Source organism: Monodelphis domestica, chromosome 1, assembly GCF_027887165.1.
Source record: "Monodelphis domestica isolate mMonDom1 chromosome 1, mMonDom1.pri, whole genome shotgun sequence".
NCBI classification, from domain to species: domain Eukaryota; kingdom Metazoa; phylum Chordata; class Mammalia; order Didelphimorphia; family Didelphidae; genus Monodelphis; species Monodelphis domestica.
The window spans coordinates 722,871,892-722,883,585 of record NC_077227.1 but is presented as its reverse complement, the minus strand read 5'-3'; the positions used below and the strand labels follow the sequence as shown (position 1 = coordinate 722,883,585).

The 11,694-nt window shown below is 42.8% G+C and overlaps 1 pseudogene; it reads left to right on the top strand.

Annotated features, from left to right (window-relative positions):
- Nucleotides 1-423: 423 nt before the first annotated feature.
- LOC130457457 (immunoglobulin kappa variable 1-6-like) lies at nucleotides 424-1,074 on the top strand (annotated as a pseudogene).
- The last annotated feature ends 10,620 nt before the right edge of the window (nucleotides 1,075-11,694 follow it).

The window sequence follows — 11,694 nt, the reverse complement described above, 5'->3', positions numbered from 1 at the left end:
AAAGAAAGGACTAGACATGGAACTCCACCAAATTTCTGTCCTGACTATATCAGCATGGAATGACAGGAAATGAGTGGGGTGCTGGGAATTGTGGTTTTGTTGGGGATCGTGGTTTTTAGGGTAACAGATTCTAAATACACACTATCCTGGGATAGTCCATCACAGGATTCTAGAAAGAGGCTTCTGTTCCTAACTTAGATCAAAATTCTGATCTCCAAAGAGGGCAGCATCAGTGAAACCTGCCGTTTAAGCAGAAACTTCTCTCTGCTCCCACTCCTACCACCCAGCAAAAAAGTTCCCCCTCCCCACCCTCTTGTTTTGCATGACTCCTGCTGAGGAAATGAGGCCAGCTGAGGAGGGCAGCTATAAAGGGGCAGCTGGGAGGGAGCTTCTGGGGAGCCAGAGCTCAGGCACAGGGAGATGATGGGGTCTCAGGCTCAGCTGTTCTGCCTCCTGCTTCTCTGGATCCCAGGTGAGGGAGGAAGATCTGAGACTGTCCTGGGAAATTGTTGGAGGAGTTCTGTGAAGCCCTGCTTGTCTCCTGTCCCTCTGGGGAGAATTGGGTTGTGGGTGATTGTGAGGGACAGAGGGGCCATCTGTGCCCTCATGGGTCAGGAGGCAGTCTGGGTTGGCATCTGAGGATCTACCTCACCCCATTACATAAGTGATTCATCCTGATACATTGAAGACATGAGTGTTTGTAACTTTTTCTTTGTCCTTCTGCTTGCAGGTTCCAGAGGGGCCATTGGGCTGACCCAGTCTCCATCCTCCCTGGCTGTGTCTCTAGGAGAGACGGTCACCCTGTCCTGCAGGGCCAGTCAGAGCATTGGTAACTGGATAAACTGGTACCAACATCCCCCAGGCCAGGCTCCCAGGTCCCTCATTTACCAGGCTTCCACCCTGAACTCTGGGGTCCCCGCCAGGTTCAGTGGCAGTGGCTCTGGGACAGATTTCTCTCTTACCATCAGTGCTGTGGAACCAGAGGACATTGGAGACTATTACTGCATACATTGGTATAGCTGGCCTCTCACAGTGGTTCATCTCTGAACAAAAACTTGCCCAGGCAGCTGCTGAGGGAGCCCCCACTGTCCCAGGGGCTCCTCCTTCCCCCACAGCTGGGGCAGTTTGTCTGGGCTGCCTCAGAGGGAGGTTTCTAGGTCTCACAGGAGGCTGCTGGGACTGGGATGGGTGCTGAGTCTGGTCTCTTTTCCACCAACAACCACGGAGTGGTGCCCCCTCACTCATTGGATGTCACCCCAAAGATGGGTTTGTCTCACTTACACCATACCAAGACTCCTCTTTCCAAATCCTCAACAAGTGTTCTAGACCCTTTACATGAAGACCTGAAGGGCAGGGGGCAGAGCTACCTATGCTGTTAGGTGGTGCAGTGGTTAGAGCCAGGCATGGAGACAAAGTAGACATGAGTTCCCAACCACCCTCAGAGACTTCCTGGCTCAGATATGCTGGGCAACTCACTTAGTTTCATTTCAGTTCTCTCATCTCACAAAGTTGCATCAAAGCAGCACCTTCCTCTTAGGGAACTTGTGAGAATTGAGGGAGATCCAAATTATAAACTGCTTAGCAGCCAGCCTGATCCTTAGAAAGCATTATAAAAATGAGAGTTATCTTTATTATTATTATTATTATTGTTGTTGTTGTTGTTGTTGTTATTATTATTATTTGTAGCAGTCCACCCCTAGCTATGGGCAAGGGGAACAGTTGGTATGTACAGATTGTCTGAGAAGAGAGCATGCTCAGTCTTGAGCATGCTCAGTATTCCACCTGGCTGGGAAAGCCTCTGACCCTTGACCCCAGCTTCCCCCAGGTTAGGTGGGAACACAGGTTTCTTTGTGCTCACCTGGTTAAGAGAAACCACACCTATACCTTGTCATTAACCAATGATGATCATCCCTATGTACTGTGTATATTTGCATATCAAAGAGATTAAATAGGGCTCAGCCAGCTCCGCCTCTCTCTCTTTTGCTCTTGCTCCCTTCCAGCTCGCACTGATGGCTGTCCTTGCTGGAGTCTGGCCTTTGGCCTTTGGCCTTTGGCCAGGCTCCATTTCTAATCTTTCTCTATCATCTCTCTGATCTGTGTGGTATTGAATCTGGATCTCTGGACTGGTAAAAGCCTTCGGAAGGGTCCTTTGATCAGAGCTTGGCTGTGGCTTATTGATAATTAATAAAGACTCATTCCTGCCACCTCATATCTCTACTTCGACTCCGTCATCCCCCTCGTGGTATCAAAAACTTCTATCCTTTCTCTATCTTCCTACCTTAAAGCTTCTCTCTCCTCTCTGAGGAAGCTTTATTATTATATATTGAAAGTATATTGTGAATTGATCCAATCATTTTGGAAGGCAATTTGGAATTATGCACAAAGTGTTTTAAAGGAATGCCTGCCCTTTGATCCAGTAATACCACTATTGTATTCCAAAGAGATTTTAAAAAATTGAAAGGTTTTGTTTGAACAAAATATTTATAGCTGTGCTTTTTGTGGTGGCAAAAAAAAATGGAAAATGAGGGATTGTCCCTCAATTGGGGAATGGCTGAACAAATTGTGGTATATCAGGGTGATGGAATACTGTTGTGCTATAAGGAATTTCTATAAGAACCAGAAAGACCTTCATGAACTGACGCAGCATGAAATCAGCAGAACCAGGACATCTCATACAGTCACTGAAATACTGTGGGATGATCAAATGTAACAGACTTTTCTACTAGCTGCAACACAATGATCCACAACAATCCCAAGGGACTAATGAGAAAAAAAAAGCTTTCCACATTCAGAGAAAGAACTGTAGGAGTTGAAACACAGAAGAAAAATTTGATTGTTCACATGATTTGATGGAGATAGGATTGGAGCTTTAGCTTCTAATGATCACTCTATTGCAAATATTAATAATATGGAAATCGGTTTTAACATGTAAAAACCAGTGGAATTGCTTGTCAGCCACAGAAGTGGGAAGGGAAGAGGGGAAGAAAGAAAATGTATCATGGAAACATGGAAAAGTATTCTAAAAAATTATTTTTTTTATTCAAGTTTTCGTTAGACCTCTGTACTCTAAGGAAAACTCATTTTTCTTCCTGGTTGATTCTATGGAGGTTATTTGGGAACTTCAAGGTATGAATTCCAACCCAAAGAGACAACATCCTTTCCAAAGCACCTAGAGTTAAAAGATTCACAATCCAGAATGTGATATATTGTAAAGGGAAAGTTCCACACTTGGGCAGTAATGTTACCCATCAGGCAGCAGTCCTCCCAGCAGAGGGCCCTCCAAAGGCTCAGAGGTTTGGAGTTCTGACCATACCAGGGCAACACTTGGACCATTAGAGCTTCTCATAATAAGTCCTCCTCTTTCATGCCCCTCAGTGGTGAAAATGATGAAATCAGTCAAAATCCCATAGACTTACCCATGGCTTTTCTTTGAAAGCATACATTAAGTGGAGCAAAGAGACACTTCTGAGACACCAGGGAGAAAGAACACCAGTGGGAATGCCAGGGAGACACTTAGTGAGCTGAGAGGAGGTTGAAAGTGCAAGTGAGAAAGGTTCCAAGAGCACCTGAGAGGCCTCTTGAATGTCAGATTTTCCCAGAAAAGCAGTTTCATGGGAATGGAGACACCCCATTACTATGCCCCAGAAAAGGACGGGTGATCTTGGTGTCTCTTCATACCAGATAGGTCAGTAGCTAGAGATATGGCTGTGTGGAAAGGGAGAAAGTCATCCCCAACTGGAATCTGAAAACAACCAGAGGACTCCAGCAAGGCAGGGGTCAGGGATGGTGGATTAAATGTTTGTAGACACAAATGACGTTCATTTGCTGGGAGCAGAGGAGATCTATGTGGCTGTTGAGGCTGGGAAAGATAAGAACAGGGACCCAGGATGGGGTTCAGTATTTCAGTGACAACTGCTGAAAAAAGCTAGAAACCTCCACCACTGTCCCCATAGAGTGGCATCAGAGCAGGGCACTGCCACATGGTCTAATATTCCAACTGGATCCTGGCAAGTCAAGAGGCAAAGTCTCTGACAGTGTAAATTCCTGGGATAGAAGGACAAGTTCAAGCTGCTTTTTATTTTTCATTTTATTGCTTTTATTTGATTATTAAATTTTTTCCATGGTTACATGATCCTAGTTGTTTCCCTCACTTCTTCCCTCCCTCCTCCCATAGTTGACAAGCAATTCTACTGGGTTAAACATGTATTATCACTCAAAACCTATTCCCCTATTATTCACTTTTGTAATAGAGTCATCTTTTAAAACCAAAAACCCAAATCATATACCCATACATATAAGTGACAAATCATAGTTTTCTTCTGGATTTCTTCCCCCACAGTTCTTTCTCTGGATGTGAGTAGAGTTCTTTCTCATAATTCCCTCAGGATTGTCCTGGATTATTGCACTCATGCTAGTAGCAATGTGTATTACATTGGATCGTTCCACAGTGTTTCATTTTCTGGGTACAATGCTCTCTTGGTTCTGTTCATTTCACTCTGCATTGGTTCATGGAGGTCCTTCCAGTTCATATAGAAACCAAGGAGTTCATCATTACTTACTGTACAATATTATTCCATCACCAACATATACCACAATTTGTTCAGCCATTCCACAGTCGAAGGAAACCCCCTCATTTTCCAATTTTTTGCCACCACAAGAAGCATAGCTATAAATTTTTTTAAGCAAACAGAACCTTTCCCATTTTTTATCTCTGGGATACTTTAATATTTATTGGAAAGGAAATAGGGAATTTGGAAAACAGGGGGATAATGGGAGGTTGAGGGGAGAGGAGAGAGAGGGAATACTGCTAGGTGAGGCAAGGGAGGGAGATGCCCCCTGCTGAGAGGAAGCCGCAGGGTCCAATAAGGACTCTGTCCTGGAATGATTGAGCTGAAGTTCAGCTCCCTCTATGATCAGAAAAGATAGTCCACTTATCTGACTGCAAATTCAAATAACATAAAGTTTAATAACTAGTTGGGATGGGAGTTTTTTCTCAGTTTCAGACCTGAGGCCAGGCCCCAGAAGCTGGCGGAGAGTTTGTCCCACTCCCGTCTACTTTCGTTGTTCTAATTCAGAATCTTAGCAGTACACAGAAAGCAACAAGGTCTGACCTTCAGAGATGAATGGGACTGAATCTTCGGGCTGAACCAAGAAGAGCATGCCACTCCAGACAGGCTGAATAAGCTCCTCTGTCCTCCAACACCAGGCAGCAAGTCCCACCCGGCAGGAAGGAAGTACTAGTCACAAGACCCCATTGCCACTCCCGGCAGGAAGGAAGTGCTAGTCACAAGACCCAACTGCCACTCCCAGTGGGGCCCTTCCCCCACAAACTGTCAGTCTTGTTTCCTTTCCACAATACAAACCTAGTAGTGGTATTGCTGGATCAAAGGGCATGTATTCTTTAAAACCCTTTAGGCATAATTCCAGATTGCCTTCCAGAATGTTTGGATCAAATTGCAACTCTACCAGCAATGTATTAGTGTCCCAATTGTGTCACATCCCCTCCAACATTTATTCTTTTCCTTTACCATCATATTGACCAATCAGCTAGGTTTAAGGTGGTACCTCAGAGTTATTTTGATTTACATTTCTCTAGTTAGGAGGGATTTAGAACTTTTTTCATATGATTACTGATAGTTTTGATTTCTTCATCTGAAAACTGCCTATTCATATCCCTTGACCATCTGTCAATTGGGGAATAATTTGCTTTTTTATAAATTTTAGTTCTTTGTATACTTGAGAAATTAGACCTTTGTCAGACAATTTTGTTATCAAAATTTTTCCCAGTTTCTTTCATCCCTTCTAATTTAGGTCACATTGGTTTTGTTTATACAAAACCTTTTTAATTCAATGTGATCAAAATTATTGTTTACATATTTTAATATTCTCTCTCTCTTGCTTGATCTTAAATTCTTTCCTTCCCCATAGATCTGACAGGTATAGCATACCTTATTAACCTAATTTACTGATTTTGTCACTCTTTAAGTTTTAATGATATACCCATTTTGAACTCATCTTGCTATCGAGTATGAGTTCAGGAGCGACCAAAGAAGCCACTGGATAAATGAGTGACTGAATGCCAGACTGACATCTTCTTTGTTCTGAGATTCTATTCTAGAGGGTTACCAGGTTCATAAGGAAAGGGAAAGTTCTGAGTATCCTCGGATATTCCATCTCAGGATTTCAGAAGGAGGCTGCTTTCCCTCTCTTAGATCAAAGTTCTGATCTCCAAAGAGGGCAGCATCAGTGAAACCTAACCTTTAAGCAAAAACCACTCTTGCCACCAGGCCCCAAACTGTACCCCACCCCACCCCTTGTTTTGCATGGCTTATGCTAAGGAAATGAGGCCAGCTGAGGAGGGCAGCTATAAAGGGGCAGCCAGGAGGGAGCTGCTGAGGAGCCAGAGCTCAGACACAGGGAGATGGGGTCTCGGGCTCAGCTGTTCTGCCTCCTGCTTCTCTGGATTCCAGGTGAGGGAGGACGATCAGAGACTGCCCTGAGCAATTGTTAGAGGAGACCTGTGAAGCCCTGCTTGTCTCTTGTCTTTCTGGGGAGAATTGGGTCATGAGTGATAGTGAGGGATGGAGGGTCCCCTCATTGGTCAGGAGCCAGTCTGTGTTGGCATCTGAGGATTTACCTCACCATATTATATCAGTGATTCATCCTGGTACTTCAGAGACATGAATATCTGTAACTTTTCACTTCTCCTTCTTGCTGATGTCAGAGGGGCCATTGTGCTGTCCCAGTCTCCAACCTCCATGGCTGTGTCTCTAGGAGAAAGGGTCACCCTGTCCTGTAGGGCCAGTCAGAATATTGGTAGCAACTTACACTTGTATCAACAGCCCCCTGGCCAGCCTCCCAGGCTCATCATTAGCTGGTTTTCCACTCCTCTGCATGGTGTCCCTGCCAAGTTCAGTAGCAGTGGCTCTGGGACAGATTTCTCTCTTACCATCAGTTGTGTACAAACAGAGGACATCGGAGACTCTTACTGTCAACAGGGAAGGACCTGGCCTCTCACAGTGCTTCAGCTCTGAAAAAAAAACATGCCCTGGCAGCTCCTTAGGGAGCCCCCTCTGTCCCAGGGGCTTCTACCTCCCCCACAGCTGGGACAGGGACAGTTTGTCTAGTCTGCCTCGAGAGAGGCTTCTAGGTCTCACAGGAAGATGTGATGAACTTGATCTCTTTCCCATGCAACAATCATTTTACTTAGTTCTTTCTATACTTGAGAAATTGGACTTTTGTCGGAGAATTTTGTTATCAATTTTTTCCCAGTTTGGATGACACCCCCTTGGTTCTTGGTAGTCAGAATTCCCTGAAATTATATCATGTCAATTCTTACAGTGTAATAATAATATATACAGACTTCTGGGTAAGCATGGCGGCCAGCTAAACACGGCTTATTCACTCTGCCCAACACATACCGACATACACTGATAAGGATCACCCCAAAAGACCTTAAGAATATATATCAGAGGAGCAGAGGAACTGTAGAGTAGGGAGCAGCAGTAAAGACACGTGGGATCAAGGCTTTAACAGAATTTAAGAGGGGGTAAGGGCTTCTTCACAAACGCAAGCGGATCCACCCTCCCCCACCCCCACCTATAGGGCCAGAGCCGGGGCCAGCACATTCTGAGATGAACAAGCAAGGGGCTTCTCTGAAGTGAGTAGAGGGCACTTCTGCGCCCTTGGGAGCTGACTAGGAAAACAGGGGACACCCCGCTGAAGGCAGCTAGGCAAAAAACGTCAAGACGTGAGGGAGCTCAGACTTCAGGTGCCCAGAGCCAGTGCACTGCTGGAGCCAGGGAGTGAGACAGGAACCCCTCTGGTACGAACAGGGAGCGGTTTTTTTTTGGGGGGGGGTTCTGGGGAATTGACCACCTCTGCTGGGGACCCATCCCCAAAAGTAGCTAAACTGGAAAACCAGGTGGGCAGGAAAGCGAAGACTCTGAGCACCCTCTGGAGGAAGGTACCAAGAAAAGCCGCAAAGGACTGAGGAAAATAGAGAGCCTGTACATTAACTCCATACACACACACAAAAAAAAAAAAAACGGCTCAGCAGACTCTGATTTCTGACTAAAGAGGGAACTGAAAACATCAAGGGGAAAAATGGCTAACAGTGCACAGGAGCCTCAAAATCCCTCTAAGAAATCAAAGAAGAAAGCTATCACCCTCGAAAAAATTTTATGGAGAAAAAACACAGGCTACAGAGAAAATACCGGATGAAACTCAAACAAAGGCAAAACCGAAAAAAAATGAAAATTGTCCACAAGCCATGGAAGAGTCTCAAATGGAGCTTATCATCAGAAAGATGGAAGCCCTCTGGAAAGAGAAGTGGGAAATGGTTCAAAAAGAAAACCAATAAATTATATTAGAGAACCAAAAAAATTACAGCTGAATGCCAAAAGATTAAAGCAGAAAACCAGGTTTTAAGGACCAGAATTGAGCAACTGGAAACCAATGATCTTACAAAACAGCAAGAATTAATAAAGCAAAATAAAAAAATTAATGAATTAGAAGAAAACATAAAATATCTCACTGACAAGGTGACAGACCAGGAAAACAGAGGAAGGAGAGACAACTTGAGAATTATTGGTCTACCTGGAAAGACCAGAGATTAATAAAAATCTCAATGCCAGAACTACAAGAAATCATAGAAGAGAATTGCCCTAATATTCTCAAACATGGGGACAAAATAGAAATAGAAAGGGTTCATAGAACACCCTCTATACTAAATCCCCAAAAGACCACCCCCCAGGAATGTAATCATAAAAGTCAAGAGCTTCCAAGCTAAGGAAAAAATCTTACAAGAAGATAAACAGAAGAACTTCAGATATAGAGGAACCTCAATAAGGATTACAAAGGACCTTGCAGCGAGCACACTAAGAGACTGCAAAGCCGAGAACCGGATATTCAGAAAGACAAGGGAGCTGGGTCTTCAACCAAGAATCAACTATCCAGAAAAACTCACTATATACTTCCAGGGGAAAGTATGGGCATTTAACAAAATAGAAGATTTCCAAATATTTGCAAAGAAAAGAACAGAACTAAGTGGAAAGTTTGACATCCAAACACAAAGAGCAAGAGAAACATGAAAAGGTAAATATGAAAGAAAGTGAAATGGAGAAAAGTATTTTTCTTTTATTCAAACTCTTCTATAAGGGCTACAATTAGATTAAATTATATAATATACTAACATATGAAGGAAATGTTATGTGTAACTATCAAAAATTGTATGCAATGTTAGAGTAACCAAAAGAATTACTCATAGGGAAAGATCTGGACATTAACTTGATTTGGAGGGGGTGGAGAAAAGAAAGATAAAGGGACAGGGGGAATCAATGAGGGCACTAAGATATACTTGAAGAAACAGAAATAAATTAAATAGAATAATCTTTCTCACACAGAGATACACACTGGAAGGGGAGGGAATAAGTATCTTATAAGAAGGAGAGCAAAAGAGTGAAAATTGATTATACTTAAACCTTAAACTCAGTGAAACCAACTCTGAGAAAGAAGAGCATCTAGATCCATTGGGATCTAGAATTCTATCTTATCCAATAGGATAAGGGAGAAGGGAAAACTAAGGGGGGCTGGGGGAGGGAGTAAAAAAGGGAGGGAAGGAGAGGGGGAGGGAACTAAAAGGGAGGGGCAAGAAAGGAGTATAATAAGGCAGGGGACAAGGGGGACTGATTCGAAGTTAACCACTGGTTTAAAAGGTTATAGCAAAAGAAGAAAGGTCAGAATTAGGGGAGGATATCAAAATGCTGGGGAATTCACAAATGACAATCATAACATTGAACGTGAATGGGATGAATTCACCCATAAAATGTAGACAAATAGCAGAGTGGATTAGAAGTCAAAACCCTATCATATGTTGTCTTCAAGAAATACACATGAGGCGGGTAGATATTCACAAGGTCAGAATCAAAGATTGGAGCAAGTCCTTTTGGGCCTCAACTGATAGAAAGAAGGCAGGAGTTGCAATCATGATATCTGACAAAGCCAAAGCAAAAATAGACCTGATCAAAAGGGATAGGGAAGGTAAATATATTCTGTTAAAAGGGAGTATAGACAATGAGGAAATATCACTAATCAAGATGTATGCACCAAATGGTATAGCACCCAAATTTCTAATGAAGAAACTAGGAGAATTGAAGGAGGAAATAGACAGTAAAATCATATTACTGGGAGACCTGAACCAATTACTATGAAATTTAGATAAATCAAATAAATAAATACATAAGAAAGATGTAAAAGATGTGAATGAAATCTTAGAAAAATTAGAGGTAATAGACATATGAAGAAAAATAAATAGGGAAAAAAACGAATACACCTTCTCAGCACCACATAGCACATTCACAAAGATTGGGCATACAGTAGGTCAAAGAAACATGGCAAAGAACTGCAGAAAATCAGAAATAATAAATGCAAACTTTTCAGATCATAAGGCAATAAAAATAATGATCAGTAAGGGTACATGGAGAGCCAAATCAAAGATTAATTGGAAATTAAATAATATGATACTCCAAAATCAGTTAGTTAGAGAAGAAATCATAGAAACAATTAATAATTTCATTGAGGAAAATGACAATGGTGAGACATCCTTTCAAACCTTATGGGATGCAGCCAAAGCAGTAATTAGAGGGAAATTCATATCCATGAGTGCATATATTAACAAATTAGGGAGGGCAGAGATCAAGGAATTGGAAATGCAAATCAAAAAACTTGAGAACAAACAAATTAAAAACCCCAGAAGAAAACTTAACTAGAGATCCTAAAAATTAAGGGAGAAATTAATAAAATTGTAAGTGATAGAACTATTGAGCTAATAAACAAGACTAGAAGATGGTACTTTGAAAAAACAAACAAAATAGACAATGTACTGGTCAATCTAATTAAGAAAAGGAAAGAAGAAAGGCAAATTAACAGCATCAAGGATGAAAAGGGGGACCTCACCTCCAACAAAGAGGAAATTAAGGCAATCATTAAAAACTACTTTGCCAAACTATATGGCAATAAACATACCAACCTAGGTGATATGGATGAATATTTACAAAATTATAAATTGCCTAGACTAAAAGAAGAAGAAATAGATTTCTTCAATAATCCCATATCAGAAAAAGAAATTCAACAGGCCATCAAAGAACTTCCTAAGAAAAATCCCCAGGGCCTGATGGATTCACCAGTGAATTCTTTTTTTTTTTTCAGGGGGAAACAGCCATTTATTAAACACTTACTATGCACCATATGCATATGGGGTGTATGGGATGCTCAGGGAGGGGTAGTATCTCTGGTATGGAGGGCTTGTCGTGCCCTTCTGGGGCAGCTCTCCAGCCTCTGACCCTCACCTGACACCCAGCTCTCACTTGTGGCTCCCAGTAGCTGCTAGCATGCAGCAGCGCCCACACCCCGGGCAACGGCTTCGACAGACCGGCTAAATCTTGTGAGGGTAGCCATCGGGTCGTCATCGACCCCTGTTGAACTAGGGATTTGCTCACCCAGCATGTGAAGACTGCTTTGGTGGAACAGACGGAAGACACCAATAAGAAGGTTCAATGGCTGAGAGGGCGACGCAGCAAAGCACTGTGGAGTGCTTAGGGCTTGTTGGAGCACAAAAGACAACATGGCCATCCAATGCAGCTGAGGAAGTCTCCAGGTGTAACGACTTTTCATGCCATTGGACCCAGGCTTCCA